Source organism: Rattus rattus, chromosome 1, assembly GCF_011064425.1.
Source record: "Rattus rattus isolate New Zealand chromosome 1, Rrattus_CSIRO_v1, whole genome shotgun sequence".
In the NCBI taxonomy this organism is placed as follows: domain Eukaryota; kingdom Metazoa; phylum Chordata; class Mammalia; order Rodentia; family Muridae; genus Rattus; species Rattus rattus.
This window is the reverse complement of record NC_046154.1, coordinates 74443092-74469080: the sequence shown is the minus strand read 5'-3', so window position 1 is coordinate 74469080 and position 25989 is coordinate 74443092. Positions and strand designations below refer to the sequence as shown.

General features: G+C 35.7%; 1 pseudogene; it reads right to left on the bottom strand.

Annotated features, from left to right (window-relative positions):
- LOC116894775 overlaps positions 1-16606 on the bottom strand; it is a 55721-nt pseudogene extending 39115 nt beyond the window's left edge.
- Positions 16607-25989: the final 9383 nt, after the last annotated feature.

Sequence of the window (25989 nt, the reverse complement as noted above, 5' to 3'; positions counted from 1 at the left end):
GGGATGTAATGTGAATAAATTAAAAAATAAGTAAAATACTAAAATTTTAAAAAAAATGGAGCAAAATAAAAATAAAGAATCTAGAGCTGCACAAAGAAATACAGAACCTTTAAAATAGCATCCCAAGAGCTTACACACAATACTGCCTTATTATTAAACAAATATAGTGACACCAATAAGGAAATGAATATATCCTTTTATGGTTATTTTGACACAGAGTTATCACAATGTCATTTTAAGTAGACAAGGAAATTTTCAAGATAAATATCATGCATTTAGTATAATCATTCTATAACAAACTAGCAGCTCTTAGTAAAGATGTAGAACTAACACATGGCCATGTAATTATGTGAACACTTGTCCCCTACTGACTTCCTAAATCAACAAATGTCAAACAAATTATTCCAAGATCATTCTGATTGAATTAACAAATGACTTTATATACATGTAGAAATTCTAAAGATCTACAACAGTTAAAATAATGAGAAAGGAAATTAACACTGGGACAGAAGCAATGTCTGATGTCTAACTATAGTCAAACTTCTTGTGATTCTTTTCCATGCAAATACAAAAGTTACTCCAGAAATGGATATGCCACAAATAAATCAAACCAAATGAACTGAATTTAAATGAAACTTCAAAAGTCTTCCACCGTAGAAAGTATAGATTTCTTTTTTAATTAGACTAAAAGATATTTTATATTCTATATTCTGATCATGTTACCCAATATTTCCTCAATTCTTCCCCAATTGTATGTCCACTCAACTTCGTGTTTTCTACTCTCACCCTAAATATTCTGCCAACAAAAAGAAAATAAAATTAACAGGAACAAACATCTGTGGCATCTCTCAGAGGAGAGTTATGCTAGGTTCCTGTCTGCAAGCATAGCAGAGTATCGTGAATAGTGTCAGAGATTGGTGCTTGCCCATTGGATGAGTCTCAGTGTGGTGCAGTCATTCATGGCCATTCCCGATTCTTGCCTCCGCCCATCTATATGCAGCATACATTTTGGGTCAACAGCTTCTTGGGTGGTCTGTTATCTTCATCCTTCCACAGGAAGACCAACAGAGTCAACTAATCTGTGGATCACCAACCAAAAAGCAAGCACAAGCCTAACCTAGGCCACCTGTACACATGTAGCTGATGATCAGTTGTCTGGACCCTCCAACAACTGAAGTAGGGGCTCTCTCTGAGCTTGTTGCTCAGATATCTGCCTGTGTAACCCGCACCCTAAATTGAGGGTCCTGCATAGCCTCAGTGGAAAAAGATGGACCCAGTCTCACAGTGACTTGATGGGTGAGGTGGGGTGTGGAGTGGGGTTGGAGTTGTGTGACTGTGAGGGTGTGGAGGGTAAGGGTTGATACCCAGAGGGGAGTATCCCCTTTAAAGGGAGTAGGAAGGATGGCATATATGAGGGATTGAAAGGTGAAAAAATAAATTTGATAATAAAAAGAGGGTATACTATGGGGCAAACTGTGTCACACTTCAACTTCCACAACAAAAGTTTGTCTATGCTTTGCTTATTTATTGATTTATTTATTTATTTATTTATTTATTTATTTATTTATTTATTTACTTTTTTGTCTTTTATTTACTTTTGGAAGGAATGGCAGAGGGCTGATGCAAAGAGATAGGAGATGAGTGCAATTCAGGTATATGATATATAATTCACAAAGAATCAATATTTTTTAAATTAGCCCAATTAACCAAATTAAAAAATTAAAGGAGATATTTTATATGATTTTTAAAAAATAAACTTCTAAAAGACAAAGTAGAATGGTAGAATTAAATGGAGAGGGGAATAGAAGGGCAGGATTAAAAAAAACATAGGGAAGAACAAATAACACTAAAGGCCTTTTGAAAATCCATTTGTTTACATACACATGTGTATGTGTATAAAAAAGCTTCCACAGAACTAGTTTTTCAGATAGATAGATAGATAGATAGATAGATAGATAGATAGATAGATAGACAGACAGACAGTAAGACAGACAGACAGACAGACACATAACAAGGTAAACAGGACCAAACCAGACATCTCATACCATCAAGTAAAACATTCAGTGATTCAGTGGCAGGAATGGATTAGATAATGTTTAGTCCTTAACCAAATGTGTCCCATGGAAATCCCAAACATCAGAGGCTACTTGCTAAGTTTATTGACTACGATCTGTAATTTTCCAGCAAAGCATTATTGTGAAGACACTAGTAATGTCATTGAACCTGGAGAAATGAAGTTGGGGCCAAACTGGAAGCTTGAACAATCTTGATTTAATTGACACTCATGCACTATGGTATTAGAACATATTTAAAATACTACCAGTAAAAAAGGTAATCATGACTTACATCCATCTACAAAATTCTCAAATCCAGAGTATCAGAAACCTGTTAATAGGAATGATAGTATTTTTGATAAAATAGTATTAAAGGAACTGAAAATACATGCATATGGTATAAGAATCAAACCATATCATTTATTTATCTTAATATAAGACTTAAAAGTCTAAAAATTCTAAAAACAAACTATGTTGTATTTAATTAGGGAAGCACAGCTTCTTTTTAAATCCCTAAATTAAAATAAATATATCGTATAAAAATAATTTAAAAAAAGATATAATGCATTGAAAATAGAAAAAAATGTTTACATTTATTGAAAATTTAAGACAGCACCCCATATAATACTCTACATTAAATTAAAACAAATGATATAGTGGAGAAATTAAATCATATTCATATTCTAAACTTCATTCTTCAAATGCAGTGTTGCAAGAAGATAGTCAATGAATTAATGCAAAGGCGAGGGAAAAACGACATGCAGCGTGTGCATGATTGGCCAAACACTTTTCTGTAAATAGACAGCAAAAGATGCTCAAACTTTTAGCTCTGTAGCTAGTATAAGTTAAACCCAAATGAGGATGTCTATATACTTGGTATGTCTACAAAGTATGACCAAGCTTATACATTTTGTGAGGCCCCTCTTAGTTACTAACCCTAGCCATCACTACCATCATCCTTTGTCATTTGCCAAAGCCTAGGGGAGGGCTGTGTACACTTTCACAGTTCGGCCTACTGTAGTAGCCTCAGGAGAGTGCAGGTTGTAAGGCACAGGATTGTCATGGTAATGGGAGATGTACCTGGCTTCATCATCTATAGTCTGGCTTGAGCACAGCCCATTTAATATTTCAAAAGTACTTACTTCCATATGAGAGATTAAAATATCCATGCACTCAGAGTTGGGGAGGTGAAACTTTAAAAAGAATAGATTGACTTCACTTTTTTTTTTTTTTTTTTTCTTTTTGGAGCTGGGGACCGAACCCAGGGCCTTGTGCTTGCTAGGCAACCGCTCTACCACTAAGCTAAATCCCCAACCCCCTTGACTTCACTTATTAGGCAAAAGAAAGCTTCACTTTGCTTTCATTCCTAAAAGTTTCAGACACCATTGAAATGCTATGTAATGTTTACGTGTTCACTTCTAGATTGTGACAGACTTTCCTGGTGAAATCTTTTTTAAATTTAAATTTTTTTTTTTAATTTAGATAATTTTAGAGTAATTTATTTTACTTATTCACTTTATATTCAGCTCACTGTTCCCTCCTGGTCATTCCTCCCACAATCCTTCCCCTTGTCCCTCCTCCCCTTTTCCTCTGAGCTGGTGGGGGGACTCCTGCACATCTCCACACTTACACATCAAGACTAGGCACATGCTCTCATTCCCATCAGGAGCCATTTACCTAGCAATAGATTTTTTGGTTCAAAGTGACCCAAACCTCCTTGCAGGTTAAGAAATCTGTCTGCAGTCTAACTCTTTGGTACGATGTCAAGTTAAACTATGAACAAAGTTACTTTCTCCGGAGGACAGGAATAGGAGGGTCACTTCCTCAGGTTTACAGCTTACGAGTCCCAACACCAGGATTCTCTGCCTGAGAAGGCATGCCTCCCTGGGCTCACACTACTGAAAATGGCAGTGACTACAGACTGCATCAAAGCTAGCAAACCAGGAGAAGTCTCCTCATGCCATTTCTCTACAGACAGGATTAAATTGGGTTCGAAAATTTTGTGAGTGGTTTGGTATCCCTATTGCTCTACTGGGGTTCCTGCCAGGCTATAGGAGATGGTCTCTGTAGGTTCCATATACCTAATGCTGAGTCACAGCTAAGGATACCCCCATTGATTCTTCGGTACATCCCTTATCCAAGGACTCTGTCAAGTCCTGGAGATGCCGCCTACCTTTCTACCCCTGTCAGTTTCAAATTTGTGTTCATTCTCATGGCCTTTGGGCTGTCACTCCTGTCCCACTCCACACCTGATCTTCAACCTCTCCCATACTCCTCTCATCTCCTCTCCTACCTAGTTTCCTTTTAAATTAAGTAACTTTTATTGTCTGTAATGTATGTCTTAGCAATGACATGATCTATCCTAAAACATTGAGAGAGAGGTCACTCTAATCCCAAATGGCACATTTATCTGCAGATATATATATATATATTTGAGATAAGAGAAGGTCTATATTTTCTCACCCTTAGTATGAAAGCTAATATTATATATGTTAGTTAAGAATAGCTTATGAAGCTATCAAATTCGTAACCAAGAAACAATCATCTCTGAATTTTGTACATTAGTACAAAGTGGTGATTTCATAAGATTAGTTTGTGCTTAGAATAAAACACATAGAAGGTCCTACAGTGGTTGCTTCAATCCCTTCAAGGGAATTCTTTTGCCTGGAAACTGATTAGATCAAGGGAACTAGAATACTGGGTAGGAAACATTCATTGTTCTTTTCAAAGAATAACTCAAGGTCATTGTATTTCCGATCACTTAAAAACATTGAACTCTTGTAATATACTGTGCTGACCTATTTAACAGGCAGCATAAATTAACAGAACATTTTCATTTATTTCAATTGTTTTATTTTCTGCTGTGAAAACTTATCTTCAGGCTGAAAGGTCAGGAAATTCATTTTCTAGCATAATACTAAACTTATCTTGACTTTACTATTGTTCTGGAGAAACTTGCTTTCTCTGTAGATTAGACAGTGAGATTTTCAAATTTAAAGTATGAAGAGAGACATCTTTAAAATGAGGTTCAGTTAATCTAGTCTACAGACATGGCAGTATTGCCGAGTTGGAAAATAATAAGTTACCTAGATAGGAATTATTCTTTTTGCATCTAAGCAATATTTTCAGTTAGCAGTATAAAATTTATTTTAATTTTGTCCGTGATTGTATATATTGATATTATTTGTACATAAACTGTCATAAAGAAGTAATAGATGACATTATTCTAATAATCAACATGATATGCAATAAGCATATGCAACATGTAATAAGGGCTCTCTTTATACATGATCATATGCAGCAAATTCATAAAAATATTCACATAAATTTAATAAAGTCACAAGTATTAACTGAAAGTAGATTTTGTACACTATATCCTGATCATTATTTCCCTCCATCAATTTCCCCCAATTCTTCCCCATATCCCTACCCAAATCCACACACGTTCTTTCTTTTTCCCTTCATGATAACAGAGAACAGAAATGATATATAATAATAACAATGATAATAATAATAATAATAATAATAATAATAATAATAATAATAAGTCAGAGTAACCCCCAATAAAACTACAAGAATGCCACAGAGATGCAGTGACATACATTGTGAGGGGTGGACTATACCCCCAATTCCTACATAAAATCTATCTCTAATTGACAGCCATTCAATTATAGTTAGTTTTCTTCAGTAGAGTCTTATTGGGTATACAAAGGACAATTATGTGGTATGTCCCATGCCCGTGCTACATTGTCAAAACAAAGTTAATTCAAAGACTTTATTGGAGGTTCTTTATCTTATAAAAAGTTTATTTTTACAAGTTTCTTAAAAAGGTAATTGGCCAGCAGAACTACAATGGTTTTTAGGTTAAAGTCTTTAATTTTATTTTATTTTCAGTAATCACTTCATTTGTTTAAATCTCACGGTATTCCACTTTCTGGTTATTGCCTCTACAAACCCTCCATCCTCCACAAGCAACCCATCCAACATCTGCCCTCCCTTCTCTCCCTTTCCTGAATGAATGTGTTCCTCCTCCCACCCACACTCTCACGTGCCACTCCTCCAGCATCCTTTTATGTTTGGCCATCAAGCCTCCCTGAGACCAAGGGCCTCCCGTCTTGTTGCCGTCTTGTTGTCTGCTACCTATGTATCTAGAGCCATGAATCCAGGTATACCTTAGTTGCTGGTCTAGACTTAGAGAGAACTGAGTGATCAGGATAGTTTATGTCGTTCATCCAGTGGGGTTGTAATCCCCCTCTGCTTCTCCAGACCTTCTGCCAGCTCCCTAACCAGAGTCCCTAAGCTCTGTCTCATGGTTGGTTCCAAGGATCCACATCTGCATTAGTCAGGTGCTGACTGAACTTCCTCAGGAATCACCACACTGGGTTCCCCTCAGCAACTGTGTTGGGTTTTGTGTCTGAAAATGTGATGCATTCCCAGGTGGGGCAGTCCCTGCTTGACCCTTCCTTCAGCCTCTTTTCTATTTTTTGTTCCTGTCTTCCTTTGGACAGGAACATTTCTGGCACAAAAATTTTGAGATGGGTATGTACCCCCATCCCTTGACCTGGGGTCGTGCCTACCTAATGGAGGAGGTCTCTACATGACCTATCTCCCACTTCTCTGGGCATTTCAGCTAACCTCATCCCATTGAGTCCTGAGAGCCTCAAATTTTCCTGGTGTCTGAGACCCTCCTGTGGCTTTCCCCAGTTCCTCATTCTCCCTGCTACATATTTTTGTTTGATTTCCTAGCCCTCTGTACCTCTCTCACATCTCCAGATCCTGATGCTGTCATCCTTATTCCCCCCCCCCTCCTTTCTCCCTCTCAGTTACCACTTTCCCTCCACCTGCCACAATTGTCTGTTTCCCCCTCAATATAGGACTGAATCATCCACAGCCTGGTCATTCTTCATTCTATGCTCCATATGTTCTGTGGGTTTTATTATGGGCATTGTGGGCATTGGGACTAATATCCACTTATTAGTGAGTACATATGTATCTGTTCTTTTGTGTCTGACTTACTTCATTCAGGATGATATATTGTTGACCTATCCATTTGCCTGCTAATTTCATGAAGTCGTTGTTTTTAATCCCTGTATAGTACTCCACTCTATAAATGTGCCACATTTTCTGTATCCATTCTTCTGTTGTAGGATATCTGGTTTATTTCCAGCTTCTGGCAATTATAAATAAGGCTGCTATGAATATAGTGGAGCATCTGTCTTGTTATATGTTCAGCATATTTTGGATATATGCCCAGGAGTGTAATACCTGTGTGCTCAGGTAGAACTATTTCCAATTTTCTCAGGAACGTCCAGACTCATTTGCAAAGTGGTTTTAGAAGCTTGCAATCGCACCAGCAATGGAGGAATATTCCTATTTTTCTACTTCCTCACCAATGTCTGTTGCCACCTGCGTTTTTTATCTTAGTCATTATGTATGATTGATCATTATGGAGGAGTCTCAGCACTGTTTTGATTTATATTTCCTTGATGACTAGGGATAATGAATATTTCTTTAAATGCTTCTTGGGCATTCGAGATTTCTCAGTTGATAATTTTCTACTTTGCTCTGTACTCCACTTTTTAATATGATTATTTGGTTCTCTGGAGTCTACGTTCTTGAGTTCTTCGTATATTTTGGATATTAGCCTTCCATCAGATGTAGGGTTGGTAAAGATCTTTTCACAATCTGTAGATTGCTGTTCTGTCACATTGACAGTGTCCTTTGCTTTACAGAAGCTTTGAAATTTTATGAGGTCCCATTTGTTGAGTGTTGCTATTAAAGCATAGGCCATTGGTGTTCTGTTCAGCAATTTTCCCCCTTTGCCAAAGTGTTTAAGGCTCTTCCCCACTTTCCTTATATTAGATATTCATGATATCTGGTTTTAGGTGGAGGTTCTTGATCCACTTGGACTTGAGCTTTGTACAATGAGATAAGAATGGATCAATTTGCATTCTTCTACATGCAGACTGCCAGTTGAACCAGAACCAGTTTTTGAAAATGCTGTCTTTCTGCCACTGCATGGTTGTAGCTCCTTTGTCAAAGATCAAGTGACCATAGATGTGTGGGTTCATTTCTGGCTCTTTGTTCAATTCCATTGATCTACTTGCTTGTCACTCTACCAATACCATGCAGTTTCAATCACTACTCCACTGTAGTATAGCTTTAGATCAGGGATGCTGATTCCCCCAGAACTTATATTGTTGAGAATAGTTTTATCTGTCCTAGGTTTTTTTTGTTTTTCCAAATGAAATAAGAATTGCTCTTTATAACTCTATGAAAAATTGAGTTGGAATTATGATGGATGATGGGGATTGTATTGAATCTGTAGATTACTTTTGGTAAAATGGCCATTTTTTTTTTTTTTTACTATATGAATCCTGCAAATGCATGAGCAGGGAGATATTTCCATTTCTGAGATCTTCTTTGATTTCTTTCTTCAGGGATTTGAGGTTCTTCTCATACAGATCTTTCAATTTTGTTGTATATTAAAATGTAGTCCAGCTTGTTGGGACCATTTGATTGTAAAAATGTTCCCATAATTTTACTTTGATATAATAACTGCCTTTGACTCTGAGTTTTTTTTTCTTGTATGCAGCAAAAGATGGATTCTCTTCATGGGCCCAGTCTGTTAGTCTATGTCATTTTTTTTTTTTTTTGTTTTGTTTTGTTTTGTTTTGTTTTTTGCTGTCATTTTGTTTTTTTTTCTCCATCTTTATTAACTTGGGTATTTCTTATTAACATTTCAATTCTTATTCCCTTTTCCAGGTTTCCAGGCCAACATCCCCCAACCTCTCCCACTCCCCTTCTATATGGGTGTTCCCCTCCCCATTCTCCCCACATTTCCGCCATCCCCTCAAAAATCCCATTCACTGGGGGTTCAGTCTTGCCAAGAGCAAGTGCGTCCCCTTCTACTGGTGCCCTTACTAGGCTATTCATTGCCACCAATGTGGTTGGAGTCCAGGGTCATTCCATGTATATTCTGTGGTTAGTGGCCTAGAGTGGAAGCTCTGGTTGGTTGGCATTGTTGTTGATATGGGGTTTCAAGTCCCTTAAAGCTCTTTCAGTCTTTCACTGATTCCTTCAATGGGTCCCGTTCTCAGTTCAGTGGTTTACTGGTGGCATTCACCTATGTATTTGCCCTATACTAGTTGTGTCTCTCAGGAGAGATCTATATCCGGTACCTGTCAGCCTGCATTTCGTTGCTTCATCCATCTTACCTAGTTTGGTGGCTGTATATGTATGGGCCACATGTGGGGCAGGCTCTGAATGGGTGTTCCTTCTGCCTCCGTTCTAAACTTTGCATCCCTATTCCCTCCCAAGGGTATTCTTGTTCCCCTTTTAAAGAAGGAGTGAAGCATTCACATTTTGGTCGTCCTTCTTGAGTTTCATGTGTTCTGTGCATCTAGCATTTGGGCTAATATCCACTTATGAATGAGTGCATACCATGTGTGTTTTTCTGTGATTGGGTTACCTCACTCAGGATGATATTTTCCAGTTCCACCTATTTGCCTATGAGTTTTGTAGAGTCACTGATTTGATAGCTGAGTCGTATTCCATTGTGTAGATGTACCACATTTTCTGTATCCATTCTTCTGTTGAAGGGCATCTCGGTTCTTCCAACTTCTGGCTATTATAAATAAGGCTGCTATGAACATAGTGGAACATGCATCTTTGTTATATGTTGGAGCGTCTTTTGGGTATATGCCCAAGAGAGGTATAGCTGGGTCCTCAGGTAATTCAATGTCCAATTTTCTGAGGAACCTCCAGACTGATTTCCAGAATGGTTGTACCAGTCTGCAATCTCACCAACAATGGAGGAGAGTTCCTCTTTCTCCACATCCTGGCCAGCATCTGCTCTCACCTGAGTTTTTGATCTTAGCCATTCTGACTTGTGTGAGGTGGAATCCCAGGGTTGTTTCGATTTGCATTTCCCTTATGACTAAAGATGTTGAACATTTCTTTAGGTGCTTCTCAGCCATTCGGCATTCCTCAGCTGTGAATTCTTTTTTTAGCACAGAATCTTATTTTTTAACAGGGTTATATGTCTCCCTATCGTCTAACTTCGTGAGTTCTTAGCATATTTGGATATAAGCCCTCTATCAGTTGTAGGATTGGTAAAGGTCTTTTCCCAATCTGTTGGTTGCTGTTTTGTCCTAACAACAGTTTCCTTTGCCTTACAGAAGCTTTGCAGTGTTATGAGATTCCATTTGTTGATTCTTGATCTTAGAGCATTGATCTTAAGCCATTGGTGTTTTGTTCAGGAAATTTTCTCCAGTGCCAATATGATTCGAGATTCTTCCCCACTTTTTCTTCTATTAGTTTGAGTGTATCAGGTTTGATGTGGAAGTCCTTGATACACTTGGACTTAAGCTTTGTACAGGGTGATAAGCATGGATCAATCTGCATTCTTCTACATGCTGACCTCCTGTTGAAACTGCACCATTTGCTGAAAATGCTATCTTTTTTCCATTGGATGGTTTTGGCTCCTTTGTCAAAAATCAAGTGACCATAGCTGTGTGGGTTCATTTCTGAGTCTTCAATTCTATTGCACTGGTCTATCAATCTCTGTATCAATACCATATAGTCTTTATCACTATTGCTCTGTAATACTGCTTGAGTTCATGGATAGTGATTCCCGTGGAATTCCTTTTACTGTTGTGTATAATTTTAGTTAACCTGGGATTTTGTTATTACCAATGAATCTGTAGATTGCTTTTTGTAAAATGGCCATTTTTACTATATTAATCCTGCCAATCCATGAGCATGGGGGATCTTTCCATCTTCTGAGATCTTCCTCAATTTCTTTCTTCAGAGGTTTGAAGTTCTTATCATACAGATCTTTCACTTGCTTTGTTACAGTCACACCGAGGTATTTTATATTATTTGGGAATATTATGAATGGTGTCATTTCCCTAATTTCTCTTTTGGCTTGTTTCTCTTTTGTGTAGAGGAAGGCTATTGATTTATTTGAGTTAATTTTATACCTAGCCACTTTGTTGAAGGTGTTTATCAGGTTTAGTAATTCTCTCGTGGAACTTTTGGAATCACTTAAGTATATAATCTTATCGTCTACAAACAGTGATATTTTGACTTTTTCCTTTCCAATCTGTATCCCTTTGATCTCCATTTTTTCTCTGATTGCTCTGGAATGGACTTCGAGAACTATATTCAATACGAAGGGAGAGAGTGGGCAACCTTGTCTAATCTGTGATTTTAGTGGGATTGCTTCAAGTTTCTCTCCATTTAGTTTAATATTAGCTACTGGTTTGCTGTATATGGCTTTTACTATGTTTAAGTATGTGCCTTGAATTCCTATTCTTTACAGGACTTTTATCATGAAGGGGTGTTGAATTTTATCCAATGCTTTCTCAGCATCTAATGAAAGATCATGTGGTTTTTATCTTTCATTTTCTTTATATAGTGGATTAAGTTGATGGTTTTCCATATATTGAACCATCCCTGCATGCCTGGGATGAAGCCTACTTGATCATGATGGATAATTGTTTTGAATTGCTCTTGGATTCGGTTTGCAAGAATTTTATTGACTATTTTTGCATCCATATTCATAAGGGAAATTGGTCTGAAGTTCTCTTTCTTTGTTGAGTGATTATGTGGTTTAGGTATAAGAGTAATTGTGGCTTCATAGAAGGAATTCAGTAGTGCTCCATCTGTTCCCATTTCATGAAATAGTTTGGATAGTATTGATATGAGGTCTTCTAAGAAAGTCGGATAGAATTGTGCACTGAACCCATTGGACCTGGGCTCTTTTTGGTTGGGAGACTTTTAATGACTGCTTCTATTTCTTTAGGAGTTTTGGGGTTATTCAAATGGTTTATCTGTTCCTGATTTAACTTCTGTACCTGGTATCTGTCTAGGAAATTGTGCATTTCCTCCAGATTTTCAAGTTTTGTTGAATATAGGCTTTTGTAGTAGGATCAGATGAATTTTTGAATTTCCTCTGGCTCTGTTGTTATGTCTCCCTTTTCATTTCTGATTTTGTTAATTTGGATACACTCTCCATGTCCTCTGGTTAATCTGGCTAAGGTTTTATCTACCTTGTTGATTTTCTCAAAGAACCAGCTTTTGGTTCTCTTGATTCTTTGTATAGTCCTTTTGGTTTCTAATTGGTTGGTTTCAGCTCTGAGTTTATTTTCTGCCTTCTACTCCTCCTGGGTGTGTTTGCTTCTTTTGTTCTAGAGCTTTTAGATGTGTTGTCAAGCAGCTGATATGAGCTCTCTCCTGTTTCTTTCTACAGGCACTCAGAGCTATGAGTTTTCCTCTTAGCACAGCTTTCATGGTGTCCCATACTTTTGGGTATGTTGTACCTTAATTTTCATTAAATTCTAAGAAGTCTTTAATTTCTTTCTTTATTTTTTCCTTGACAAGATTATCATTGAGTAGAGCATTATTCAACTTCCTTTATTTGTGGGCATTCTTCCCTTGTTTTTGGCTGTGGTGGTCTGATAGGTTGCATTGGATTATTTCTATCTTTCTTTATCTGTTGAGGCCTGTTTTATGACCGGTTATATGGTCAATTTTGGAGAAAGTACCATGAGGTGGTGAGAAGAAGGTATATTGTTTTGTTTTAGGATAGAATATTCTATAAATATCTGTTAAGTCCTTTTAGCTCATGACTTCTCTTAGTCTGTCTATGTCTCTGTTCAATTTCTGTTTCCATTATCTGTCCATTGATGAGAATGGGATGTTGAAATATTCTATTACTGTGTGAAGTACAATGTGCGCTTTGAGTTTTAGTAAGGTTTCTTTTATGTATGTAGGTGCCCTTGTATTTGGAGCATAGATATTTAGGGTTGAGAGTTCATCTTGGTGGATTTTTCCTTTGATGAATATGAAGTGTCCTTTATATTTTTGATGACTTTTGGTTGAAAATCGATTTTATTCAATATTAGAATGGCTACTCCAGCTTGCTTCTTCCGACCATTTGCCTGGAAATTTTTTTTTTAGCCTTTCACTCTGAGGTAGTTTCTGTCTTTGTCTCTGAGGTGTGTTTTCTGTAGGCAGCAGAATGCAGGTTCTTCATTGCGTATCCAGTATGTTAATCTATGTCTTTTTATTGGGGAATTGAAACCATTGATATTGAGAGATATTAAGGAATAGTGATTGTCACTTTTTGTTATATTCATTTTTGGATGTGAGGTTATGTTTGTGTGCTTTTCTTCTCTTTATTTTGTTGCCAAGACGATTAGTTTCTTATTTTTTCTAGGGTGTAGCTTGCCTCCTTATGTTGGGCCTTACCATTTATTTTCCTTTGTAGGGCTAAATTTGTTGAGAGATATTGTGAAAGGTGGTTTTGTCATGGAATATCTTGGTTTCTCCATCTATGTTAATTGAGAGTTTTACTGGATACAGTAACCTGGGCTGGCATTTGTGTTCTCTTAGGGTCTGTACAACATCTGTCCAGGATCTTCTGGCTTTCATAGTCTCTGGTGAGAAGTCCTGTGTGAATCTGATAGGTCTGCATTTATATGTTACTTGACATTTTCCCCTTACTGCTTTTAATATTCTTTCTTTGTTTTGAGCATTTGGTGTTTTGACTATTATGTGATGGGAGGAGTTTCTTTTCTGTTCCAATCTATCTGGAGTTCTGTAGGGTTCTTGTATGTTTATGGGCATCTCTTTCTTTAGGTTAGGGAAGTTTTCTTCTATGATTATGTTGAAGATATTTACTGGTCCTTTGAGCTGGGAGTCTTCACTCTCTTCTACACCTATTATCCTTAGGTTTGATCTTCTCATTGTGTCCTGGATTTCCTGTATGTTTTAGACCAGTAGCTTTTTCTGTTTTTCATTGTCTTTGACAGTTGTGTCAATGATTTCTATGGAATCTTCTGCTCCTGCGATTCTCTCTTCTATCTTTTGTATTCTGTTGGTGATGCTTGTATCTATGGCTCCTTGTTTGTTCTTTTGGTTTTCTATATCCAGGGTTGTCTCCCTTTGTGCTTTCTTTATTGCTTCTATTTCCATTTTTAATTCCTTTGCCTGTTTGATTGTGTTTTCCTGTAATTCTTTCAAGGATTTTTGCATTTCCTCTCTATAGGCTTCTACTATTTATTTGTGTTTTTCTGCGTTTCTCTAAGGGAGTTCTTTATGTCTTTCTTGAAGTCCTCCATCATCATTATCAAATGTGATTTTAAATCTAGATCTTGCTTTTCTGGTGTGTTTTGATATTCAGTGTTTGCTTTGGTGGGAGAATTGGGCTCTGATGATGCCATGTAGTCTTTGTTTTTCTTGCTTGGGTTCCTGAGCTTGCCTCTTGCCATCATGTTGTCTCTGGTGGTAACCTTTTTCTGCTATTTCTGACAGTGGTTAGACTGCCTATAGGCTTGTGTGTCAGGAGGGCTGTAAACCAGTTTTCCTCTTCCCTTTCAGCCAGTTATGAACAGAGTGTTCTGTTTTCAGGCGTGTAGTCATTCCTGTCTACTGGTCTTCAGGTGTTCCTGTGGGCGTGTGTCCTAAGTCCACCAGGCAGGTCACTTGGAGCAGATCGCGGGTCTGGAGTTGATTCTCAGAGCTGGGTTTCAGCTCTCTGTGAGGGCAGCAACCAGAAGTACCTGCCTTGCCTTCACTCGGGACTCTGTGCACAGGGGGCCCAGATGGCGTTTGGTGTTTTCCTCTAGAATCAGAAATGTGGGCAGAGTGTAGTCTCCTCTGGCTTCCCAGGTGTGTTTGCTCCTCTGAAGGTCTAGATCTCCCTCTCATGGTATTTGGGCTCAGGGAGCTATTTGACCAGGTACCTTTAGATCTGGGCGGTGTCTGGACCAGTGTTGAGTGACCCTATCTTCCTGTTTCCAGAGGCCTTATACAGTTTACTCTTGGGTCAGGGATGTGGGCAATGGTGGGCAGTCCTGTTGATCTCTCCTGCCGTGCAGTCTCAGGACTGCCCACTTGTCTGGGAGGTGAGCTCTCTCTCCCATGGGGTTTGGGAGCAGGGAAATCTATGTCATTTTATTCATGAATTGCATCTATTGATGTTGAGAGATATTAGGGACAAATGATTGTTTCTTCCTGTTATTTTTGTTGTTAGAGGTGGAATTAAGTTTGTATGTTTCTTTTCTTCTGGGTTTTTTCATGAGAAAATTAGTTTCTTCCTTTTTCTTTAGTGTAGTTTGCCTCCTTGTGTTGAAAATTTCCTTCTTTTATCCTCTATAGGCCTGGGTTTGAAAAGATTGGTTAAATTTCTTTTTTGTCTTGGAATACCTTGGTTTCTCCATCTATGGTAAATACAAGTTTTGGTGGGTATAGTAACCTGGACTGGCATTTTTGTTCTCATAATGTCTTATGACATCTATCCAGGATCTTCCAGCCTTTAGAGTCTTTATTGAGAAGTCTGGTGTAACCCTGATAGGTCTGCCTTTATATGTTACTTGGCCTTTTTCCCTTACTGCTTTCAGTATTATTTTTTGGTCTGTGCAGTATTTTAATTATCATGTGATGAACTTTTCTGGTCCTATCTGTTTGGTTTTCTGTAGACTCCTTGTATGTTTATGGGCATTTCTTTTTTCCAATTACTAGAGTTTTCTTCTATACTTTTGTTGAAGATGTTTGTTGGCCTTTTGAATTTGGAACCTTCACTCTCTTATATACCTAGTATTCTCAGGTTTGGTCTTTTCATTTTGTCCTGAATTTCTTGAATGTTTTAAGAAAAGAAGCTTTTTGCTTTTTGTATTTTCCTTGACTGTTGTGTCAAAGACCTCTATTCTATATTCTGCCACTTAGATTCTCTCTCCTATGGCTTATATTCTGTTGGAAATGCTTACATCTATGACTCCTGTTCACTTTCCTAGTTTTTCCATCTTTATGGCTGTCTCCCTTTGAGGTTTCTTTAATGATTCTATTTTATTTTGAGATCCTGACTGGTTTTGTTCTATTCCTTTACCTGATTGATTATGTTTTCCTTTAAGGGATTTATGCATTCCCCTTTTAAGAGATCCTACTTATTTACTAGTGTTCCTCTATATTTCTTTAAAAGAAATATAGAATATTTCTTTAAAGGAATTATATATGTCTTTAAGAAAAGTCCTCTATCATCTTCATGAAATGAGAGTTTAAATATAAATCTTAATTTAAAGGTGTGTTGTGGTGTCCAGGACTTGCTGTGATGGGTGAAGTGGGTTCTGATGTTGCCAACACCAATTGGATTCTGTTGCTTATATTTTTGCACTTATCTCCTGCCATCTGGTTTCTCTGGTATTATCTGTCCTTTCTGTCTCTGACTGGAATCTGTTCTCCCTGTGAACCTGTAAACCTGTGATCCTGTGATCCTGGACGTGTCAGAATACCTGGGAAGTCTAGCTACAAATAGGATGTGGGCATGTGGGATCTGGTCCAGCACCAGGGCTCTGGTCATCAGAAGTGGTGGAAATCAGAAGGCCTATTGGTTTCTGGCTAAGTGGGAAAGCTGCTTCTCTGTGTCTCAGGGATCCTGGTATCAGTATTTTGGGGCAGGATTTAGTCTCTTACCTGTGAAGCTGCTGTGTCAGAATACCTGTGGTGTAGAGCTGCAACTGTGATGTGTCTGTGTGGAATCTGCGCATGACCAGTGCTCCGGTCCCTGGCATAGGTGGAACTGGAAGCGCTTAAAGGATTTCATAATTAGAGATTATAAACATGTAATATATACATATATTTGTGTGAAATATAATAAATTAGAATTATCAGAATCTTCTACAGTTTATAGAGTTTTGTATAGGAACAGAAATTAATAATCATGAATCTTTAACTTAGGTAATGTAAAAACACTAACCAATGACTTATGAGTGACACTGGGTACACATTCTAATTAAAAGAAAAATTGAAAATCAGAAAGAAGAAAACTACAAAACTTAAATCATGAATACAAAAGTTCCTTTTATGAATAATATATTTTCAAAATAACATTTATACCTTGTTCAGTCTGTGCAATGTAATATGTATGTTTTCAATGCTAACCATTTTTATTGGAATTAATCAATATTCTCTATCTTGGGAAGGAATACTTCCTTCATTCTATGGTGGCTTCTTTATAGCCTATAGTTCTCTCCGTAGGGTTGAGGCATTGTGCATTTACCATCTGTCACTTTGACATGTCTATTGTTCCTGTCCTGCTTCAGGTCACACTTAGGCAGTCTCGTTGGTGATATGGTACAGGTGTAGCTTCTGATATTAATAGAATACAGTCTCACAGCAAACACCCTTAACATTTTGCTCTTACAACATTTTCACACTTTCTTCTAGTGTCTTCCGAAGCTTAAGATTAGGAGTTGCTTTGTAAATGTTGATACTGAGCCTGGCCTCCAAAACTGCATTTTGACTGGTTGTGGCTTTCTGTAATGCCACAATCTATCTATCTATCTATCTATCTATCTATCTATCTATCTATCTATCTATCTATCTATCTCAACATACTGAAAATAGGGACATTGTTTATGAAGAGTAAAAAATTTTCAAAAGATCATTTATAATACTCTGATCAGTTTGCACAACTATAGTTACTGGATATCTATAAGATATGTTTGTGTGTGTGTGTATGTTTCTAGGGTGTAGGGATACATTTAATCACCATATGTGTATGTTCTTGTGTGTGTTTGTGTGTATGTGTGTGTATGTGTATGTACACGAGCATGTGTATGACAAAATTAATAAGAGTAAAGTGATGTTTGAAAATAGCAAGGAAGTTTATATGAGAAGGTTGGGAGGAAATGATATGATTAAAATTTCAAGCATAAAAGAAATAATAAAAAGGACCATTATAGTGAGAGTTCTAGTACTTCCACAATGAGAATACATGTAAAGAAAATTTCTTATTTGTATATTTCCCTCTATCATGAAGAAGAGCTATTGAATGCATAATCTAATTTATGTTTTACACTGGCAAAACAATTAAAAATTTGTATAATGCTCTCTGTTTGATGTGATAAAATCACATGATACATTCATATATCCTTTGCATTTTGCCATACTCTCAATTATTATAGAAACCATATTAAGAAAATAGACTGTAAAGTTATTGGAGTATGCATTTTTAAAAATTATTTCACTAGTAGGACATAGAATACTCATTATAAGAAAGTATCTTTTTTCTTATAATCATTTATTATGGGAAGCAGAGGAAGCCTGGGTGAAACTATGAAGAATGGATAAAGTTCTGAATGGATGTAGTCTATTGACAAAGACATCAATATATCGAACTCAAAATAATTTGCAAAATCTTCCTCTGATATATAAGAATATTCATATACATATATATACACACATATACACATACACATATACATATATATACAAACATACATGCACATGTATATATATATACATGTGTATATACGTGTGTCTGTGTGTGTGTCTGTGTGTGTGTGTGTGTGTGTGTGTGTGTGATGTATTTACTCTGAACATGCTATTTATAATTAATGCACTGGACAATATTGGGGACACTGAATGTTACAATTCTAAATATGGTCCAGCAGAATGAAAGCAGTCTACCCTATGTCATGTTTTCTGTCCATGTTTCTGCCTACATTTTTCATTCCATTGTCACTCTGTCAGTGTTCTAGGAGCAAGCCATCCTTTTGGTGCTAATTCATGAGATTCCCTGTTTTGATATTCCCTTTATTTAAATGCAACCAAGCAAGACAGTTCAGCAGAAAATGTTGAAAATCATCAAACTTGACAACTTGAGAATTTCAGTTCCTTCTTAAAGGAAATCCATCCATACAGTGGAATAAGGAAATAGACTCATATTAGCCTTTTCTCTGATTTACATACACATATTCTCTCTCCCTCCTTTCTCTAATTTAAAAAGCAGATTTCTAAAAGTCTTTCCCTTTTTTGATCTGGCAAAAGATAGTATAGAGTATTCTAACGTCCGAACCGGACTACTGTGAAGTCTTTAAGGATGATTATGGCAGTTTCTTTGCTTAGGGCTCATAACTTCAATATTTCACTAGATCTTAAAATAGATCAAAGTGAAAATCAGTGGAGCTCATCCAAATGTCAGAATTCATTGAACTTGTAGTTAACATGAGAAAATGAACAGAGCTACATGATGTTATCACCAGGATATCAATTTAAATGCTGCTTATGATTGCATACAGGATCAGATGGATGTAAGTAAGGCAAAAATCATCTAATCTGAACATCTTTTATATTTATAAATCCACATGTAAAGAGGTCACATGACTTTAATGTTCTAGAAATCCAATAACCCCTATGAATTCAACATTCATACTATATGTTTACTCTACCACATGAAACTAAGAGCTTACAATGTTTTTCATATAAATTGAAAGTATTAAATTGATTTCATGTCCATCACAGTGGTTCTTCCCACTTAAAGCAATGGGACTGATTATCACTGTGCTGTAAGGTTATCTCAATCTGTGTTGACTTCTGTTTGTCAGTTAAAGCACATGGTCCCTTTGAGCAGTCTATGAGGTATAATGCTTATTTCAGAAAGCGCTATTTTAATAAGTGAATTAACAAATTTAGAAAAAGGCCAAACAGATACTTTCCCCAAGAGATAATTTAAGGCTTATTTGCTTAAATAAAAAGTTGCTTGATTTTAGGTTTTTATGCTTTAAAAATCTGGAATTAGGATGGTAAACAGCAGCAAAGTTAATTGTCAAATGATTACTCAACAAATATTTTCCACGAAAAACAATTAATCACAAAATGATGACTATATTACAAATAAAAAGCTGGGAATTATTAAAAACAATAGAAAGAGTATATGTTATTAAGTTTTAGTCTCAAAAAATGTTCTTATGCTGTTACATAGTACATTAATAATTTCTCTAATATAACAGAAGTTAAAAGTGAAATGTAGGAATATTAGAAATCATTGAATGGATTAGAATAGTCATCTTAAAGGCAAAATGATCCATATAATAAATGCATTACATTACTAATAACTAATCTTTCCTCAATTCAAATTGAGAAATCAACTAGGTTAATCAAGGAAATACCACCAGAACAAAGTAAATATGGAGCTAAATCCCTACACAGAAAGTAAATATGTGCAGTTCTATTATGCAGATTCCTTAACCCACTACTGTTAGTGAAACAGTAAAATAGATCACAGTGTCCAAACCTTATATTTAAGTTACTAACTTATAGGGCATTGCCAATCTTTTTGATCAAAGATCACAACAACATGGACAAAAGAGTCACTTATTATTTGTGTTAAAGAGAACAACAAAAACCTGATAAAGGTTTGAGCTCAGTAAAAATAAATCCCTGGGGCTGCAGGCAATGAAAGTATGATTTTATATATATAGTTTTCAATGTCTTATATTAAGGGTTTCATTGTGTCTGAACATCAGGGCATCTGTCCGTACTAAGTTTTCCCCATTCCAATAATGGGTATCCTTGAAGGCTGTCTTTGCTAATAAAAGTTAGAAAATAAGTATATATGTTCTTTCTCAGAAACAGCATATTGAAACTCAGGGTTTCTTTGTATGGCAAATATTTTCCATGGAGGTAAAATTGTGATACCATATTTATAGAAATGTTTACATATTATGTGTGTTTAAGTAGGAAAATGGACACATAATCATTTTAAACATTGTCACTATCATCAAATACCAGGGGTGTTGCACATGCACAAAGATATTTCTGATTGCAAACACATGCTTTTATTTATCTGAAGCTTAACTTGGGAAACAAAAGATCAGCTGGGATGTTTATAGCTGGATTCTTCACTGAAGGCAAATTCCAAACACACTATTATTACATTCTAATTGAAGAAGTCCAGTAACCTAGATTTTTGAAAGGGTTCATATCTTATTGAAAAGTTCTTTTCTATATATCCCTTAATATTTGTGTAATTTTTTTAGAAAAACCTAATTGAGAAGGTTCGTCTTCTTTGTAGCATGTATTCCTTGACCTTGTAATTGCCAACGAGGGCACATATGTCTGAGATGTCACTGAGTGGTTCTGTAGCAATAACAAAGTGCTTGCATTACCGCAGCCTGTTTTCTCTGGTGAGCCTTATGCAGTGATTGTACTGTCCTTATTGCAGTCACTTCATTATTTGAGCCATTTTCCTCTGAAGTCACGTTGTTTCCTTGAGTTCCTTGGTCTATCCTGACTCTCAAGACTCCTTTTAACCTGGAAGTCATTCTGATGCATCTGAGATAGGAATTTCTCTCAAATTCAGTTTGAAACTAGAAAAAAAATCTAGTGTAGTATTTGGAATAGATATTATTTTGAGGAAAAAGCAACAATCCCTGAAGGGTAAAAACTAATATTCTGTAAGCGGCACTCACTTGGGGGTTCTTAAATAAATACTATCACCTCAGGTTTTAGAGTCATATTATTCTTGCTTCAAAAGAGCAAAGCATTTTGTCTCAAAAATATGAAAGACAAATTTTTGTCCAAAAATGCCTTTTCACAATATATTTTTTTATATTTGCAATGCATTTTGTTAGTCTTTAAAAAATTATATTTATTTTTTGTCTAAGATTCTTATCAGGGTTTGCTTCTACTAAAACATACTGCTGAAGCTGAGACAAATGCCAAGTTTGTGCACTTACAGCTAATATAAAACTCTATAGACACAGAGTTTAACATGTGTATATTTGCTCATAACTCACACTTGCAAATCCTTCCCATCAAAGAATATGTGGGTTTGAAAGTGCACTTGGGATCATCGTGGAAGAACCCAAATTTGTTGAAATGCAGGTACAAAAATGCAAAAGGTGAAGTTTTACCTTATATCTAAAAGCCAGCCATAATTTCTTTTATAGTTTTGACACATTTTCCCCAAAGAGATGATTATATTTGTGTTAACATATAGAAAGCACTGTTCACACAAAAGACTTGCACCATAAGTTGCTGTTTCTAAGTAAGAAAAGGAATTACCAAGGTTCTAAGGTACACATGCAATAGCAATCCAATAGGCTATTACGTACATGTTTGGGAAGAATTAATGCTGTACATATTTTCTAGTGACTAAAACCACTTAGTCACAAACCCATCTGGAAGATAAATTATCCTCAAACAGATTTGTCACTCTTGGCATTTATCAAATTGTGACTTGAAATCATTTTCACCTTTTTTTTTTTTGTACCTTTATGTCAACAAATTTGGGCTCTTCCACATGATCCCAAGTGCACATTTAAACCAACATATTCTTTGATGGGAAGGATTTACAAGTGTGAGTTATGAGCAAATGTGCACATTTTAAATTCTGTGTCTGGATTTACCTTTTGTAAAGTAACAATTCGTTCCTAACACACCATCACAAGCCCATCTAATGTTGCATATGCTTCTCTCATTCCGTTATCAGAAAAGTTGTCTGCTCTCTGTATGATACCAAAAACCAAGGCACTTTCTTCAGATTAGTAAAATGAAAAGTTGTTTGCTAAGAACTGTGAATGTTTCTCTTTCTGTTTCATCGTCTAGGAAAATTTTCCCTTCATGTAATGCAAAGACAAATGTAACTGAGATTCATATTCCCATCACTGCAACTTTAAAATGAGTTCTGACTATTGGAAACTATAGACCCATGGCCATATCAGGTTCTCTTTAGCCAGACACTGTTTTTTATAACTTTCCTCCCAATTGAAAATGCTGTGAAAAATTCCAGTATATTTTTTCAAATGTATAATTTCTAGACCACTGAATGGGTAAGTTTTTCCATAAAAAATAGCTGAATTTAACTTATGTTTCAGTCTCAACAATGTTTAGTTGGAACCACTCACCACTTTATCAGCCTTCACTTGCTGTTTTTACATAGAACTACATGGCTAAAAAAATCTAGTCCATTCTTTAAAACCTTGTAAGACATTCCCTTGTTTGAATACTTCAAGTAATGAATGTTTTGGATTATTTTTTGGGTTGTACTATTAAAAGATTATATAAATAATTGCAATTTCCTGTCTCGTTTAAATATTTGGAAGAGGTTTGGAGATTTATTTGAATGAATTGTCCATTTTACCTACAAATTTCAATGCACTAATCTACAGTTTCGGGAATCTTTATATAACATTGTATTCTCTTACCAGCCTCATTTATTTTGAAAAAACAAAATAAACATTAAAACAATTTGCCTCAAAATATAAAATTAAATCCTAAATTTCTCATAATTAGATTTCCAGAAAAGGAGCTATCTTAAGCACAAACAATAACATAAAACATTATTTTAAAGAGCTTCACAATAATATTTTCATTATTTTCTGTTTCCTCCTATCCTTCATTTCTTACTGCTTATTTATTTGAGACAGGGACTTATGTAGCACAGAATCACCTCAGAAATACTATAGTCAAGGATGAGTGGTAACTTCTGAGCCAGTTACCTCACTTCCTCAATGCCCAGACTTGCAAAAGTGAGCTACGTATTTTTGTGGAACCAAATTAATTAAGCAAATGTTTTATGAATAAAAACGTGTCTCAAATGATGAGTTCTTTTATATTTTATGTAATTTCCAAATTTGGTTTTCATACAGGAAGCAACAAAATACCAATATACTTTTTACAACTTTCTAATGCTTCTACCTATTACCAAAAGCATTGTTAGCGATAATTTTTTTCAAAAACAAACATTAAGTTTTTGTCCTTTTATCAATGAAAGAAGAAATTCATTGCCCGTCAGCCAACTTGAGGGTAAATAAATAAATAAAAATAAATATAAATAAATGGAGCTCATAGAAACAGAAATTAAATTATATATTTTATTGGAAAAGAAGAAAAATTGTGATTCAACCTCCAAATGCCCTCCTACTAGGATCTGGAACTGTTTTATTATTTTCTTCATTATTATTATCTTTAAGCTCTTAGAAATCCACAGAGAAAATTACTGTAGTTTGTTGGCTGCATGTCTCCATATACTTCTATAGATATTTCTTCTCTCACATTAGTATCATTTTGATGCATCGAACTGTGCAGGTCATTTCCAAAATACCTATACTATTCAAGGAAGCACAGTATTAGCTGTTTATGTACTAATGTGAGGAGTGTAAGTGCTATATGAAGGCTAACATGTTCAGAGGATTGCCACAAGGCAGTACATATGAGGCAATGCTTAGAAGAAAGGCAAAAGGATTTTTCAAAATTGAGCCAAGTAAAGCTACCTACATCTCACAATAATCGAAAAACTACAATTTACAGTATTTCTCATTCCAATTTTTCTACACTGAGGATTATATCATTCATAAAATTACTAATATTGGATCTGTTGTAATGGCTCAGAGTAAAAACTATTGTAGCTAGAACTGATGGGGTAAAATGTCATTGTTGTTGTTGTGGTGGTGGTGGCGGTTTTTGTTTTTTTTTTTTTCCTCTGCTCTTGTGCACATCCATGATCATACATAGTCTCTCTCTCTCTCTCTCTCCTTCTCTCTCTCTCTTAAACACACACACACACAAACACACATGCACACATATACACATACACAAAAAGTAGCCAATGTGATAAAAATAAATTTATATATGTAATTACACATCTGCCTTTTGTCAATTTAAAAGAAGAACAGACCCAAATTATCATGAAAAGTTTTCCTTCATGAGGCATATAACATCAGTAATATATTCAAATTTGTTTATGTATACCATGCAGGTGATTACATAATAGCTTTGTAGGGAGTAGATGAAAAAAGTTCACAAATGATTACGATAAGCTATGTGAGGTGGGTTGTATTTTTGTTGCATAAAAGAGACCCATCTTTATGACTACATCAGAGGTGCCTTGTTAGCACAGTAGGAAGTGTGTCAGTCTCATATATTACTATACTAGAATGCTAGAAGAATGGAAGCCTCAGTGAATGTGTAAGCAGTTTCATACATTGGCATGCATGTCAAATATATGCATGAAATAAGTGAGTTTGCATGAATTAAGGGAAATGAAGAGAGAGGTAGAGAACTGTAAACACAAATGCTGGTGACAGCACTTGCTGCTCAGGATTTGCAGGTATCCTTTGAACTGAAAAATGGTTATACGCACATGATGGGAAAGACAGGGTTGTTTTGTTAAAATGGAGTCTGCAGGTTTGTTATATGAGAATATGACTCAGAGCTTCTACAAAATCTAAATCAGTGATTTAAATATTTCAAATCAACATGAGTAAAGCAAGAGAACAGCAGAAATATTTAATTATCCATTCATTCTTAAATTTATTGGGATTTATACTTTCTCTTATCTATAGTAATTATTAATTAATAATTTGTTTAAAAGTTATTGTTAAATTTGTGTTACTCTATAATTGTATGTATTTTCTCAGTAATAGGATAAAACTTATACTACAGGATGGAGAATTCAGGGGTGTTACTGGGCCAAATTCTATTCTTTTTTAAACACATTGTCTGGTATTGCTTATTTGTTTCATATTCATATTCACTCATGGGTAAAATGTGATGTGTCAGTTAATAGACATTCTATGCAATGATCAGACAAGAGTAATTGTTGAAGTTACAAAATTATTTATGAGTTATTTATGATAAAATATTAAAGTATTGAATTCTAGCTATACTTAATTATTTAATATAAAAAACTGAAACAAAACAAACATGATAGCAAAGACGTGTAAAACAGAAGTGGAGTGCTAGCATCCTATCAGTGAATGGACAAAAGCATGAAGCTCTTTTTGTCCCACCTCTTCACTTAGAATATGATTTTTCTCTTCAACTTTGCAGAAATCAAGGAAATGATGAAAGAACTTTTTCTGCCACCCCCCACCCTTTCTCTCCTTTACTTTTCCAAATCTAATATCTTGGCAGTATCACCATGTGGCTTTTGTTTTAACATGATCCCCTCTATTTCTCTTTATAGCTAAATTAGAATTATAGTCAAACTTTGATGATGTTTATGAGAAAGAAGAGAGATAGAAGGTCAGAATTCTTAAATATATGTACATACATACTTTGTGTTTATAGAAAGTAAAAATGGAAGGATCAAAGTATTTCCTCAAGCAACCTATCAGGTAATGGATTAGTGATAATGATGGGG